Raw genomic sequence first — 1,223 nt, 5'->3', positions numbered from 1 at the left:
ACCTGTCCACAACCTCAAACAGTCACACTCCAAACTCCACTATGGCCAAGACTAAAGAGCTGTCAACGGACACCAGAAACAAATGGGTGCATGGGTGTCCGAGCTGTGTGCCAGTAGTTTAGACAGACAGCTCAGTGCATTTAACCTGTCAATACCCCTCATAAATAAAAGTAGTGATGAAGTCAATCTCTCCTCCACTTTCAGCCAGGAGAGATTGACATGCATATACATGGTATATTGTTCCCTACATAATGATACTTCTTCTTCCTCCTAAGGCTCCTTCCTGGTTTGGACAGTTGCAGCCAATGAGTCATCTTCACCTTCCTCAACCTTGTCATGTCTCCTCGTCTTGGAAGATACTGATATAGTCTGGAATCAAACAGACATTATTACAGTATCATTACATAGAAACCAGTGGCTAATGAGAAACCTAATTCATAAGTTTAGTCACAAAACAATGGAGGACAGTGAAATACATATGTAGCATCTTAATTTGAGAACTGGAGAACTTCCCTGCAATGTAAGACATTTAACACTTGTAGTGTATTTGAGGTTTAAAAAGGCTTCTAAAGTTTGCAGTTTCCACTTTGAAATTTCAGATTACATTTTCCTCATGAAAAATGTATCAACCCTTACAAGAATTTCCATGAATTAAAATCCTCAAAATAATTCACATTTCCTGTTGCTGCATGATTATTTTCCTGCTGTAGCAAACTGACTCAAATTAAGATCCAACATCTGTAACTACTCACTAACCACATTATACCTGTTCTGGTGCCTTGGCCATGATTGAACTCCTGGGATATAGTCCAGGAAAATAATATATATTAACTTGAGCAAAATCAATATATGATTATCTTATGCAAATGCATTATTATCACAATGCAAAATTCAGTTCATGGTATTACAGTAGTTGATATTACCAAGGAAACTGTCTGTATTTCCACCAGAACCATCCAAGTGCAGCAGAAACAATCAGACATAGAATGACCAGTAGAACCCAACAGGCAGCAGAGGTCTCTGTGAGGAGATAGGGAATACAGTTATTATAAGAAACAGTCTGTATTTATAATTACATGTAATCTTGTTGCCCTAGCAACCATCACAGCTCTGATGCAAACACTTTCATGCAGAAAGCAAAGAGATAATACCAGGTTATAAGAGATGTACATATGCAGAAAGAGATAAGTGTGTATCATGACCAAATTAGTTAGTGGTTATAC

At 37.7% G+C, this 1,223-nt stretch overlaps 1 long non-coding RNA gene across 1 annotated transcript; it reads right to left on the bottom strand.

Annotated features, from left to right (window-relative positions):
* Nucleotides 1-282: 282 nt before the first annotated feature.
* LOC112077968 (uncharacterized) lies at nucleotides 283-1,181 on the bottom strand. Its single transcript, XR_002895556.2, has 3 exons — nucleotides 924-1,181; nucleotides 767-797; nucleotides 283-369 (listed from the first exon to the last, which is right to left on the bottom strand). It is a non-coding gene; the product is annotated as an uncharacterized lncRNA (long non-coding RNA).
* Between the last annotated feature and the right edge of the window lie 42 nt (nucleotides 1,182-1,223).

Source organism: Salvelinus sp. IW2-2015, unplaced genomic scaffold (assembly GCF_002910315.2).
Source record: "Salvelinus sp. IW2-2015 unplaced genomic scaffold, ASM291031v2 Un_scaffold5103, whole genome shotgun sequence".
Classification (NCBI taxonomy): domain Eukaryota; kingdom Metazoa; phylum Chordata; class Actinopteri; order Salmoniformes; family Salmonidae; genus Salvelinus; species Salvelinus sp. IW2-2015.
The sequence above is the reverse complement of the archived record's forward strand: the minus strand, read 5'-3'. Positions and strand labels throughout refer to the sequence as shown.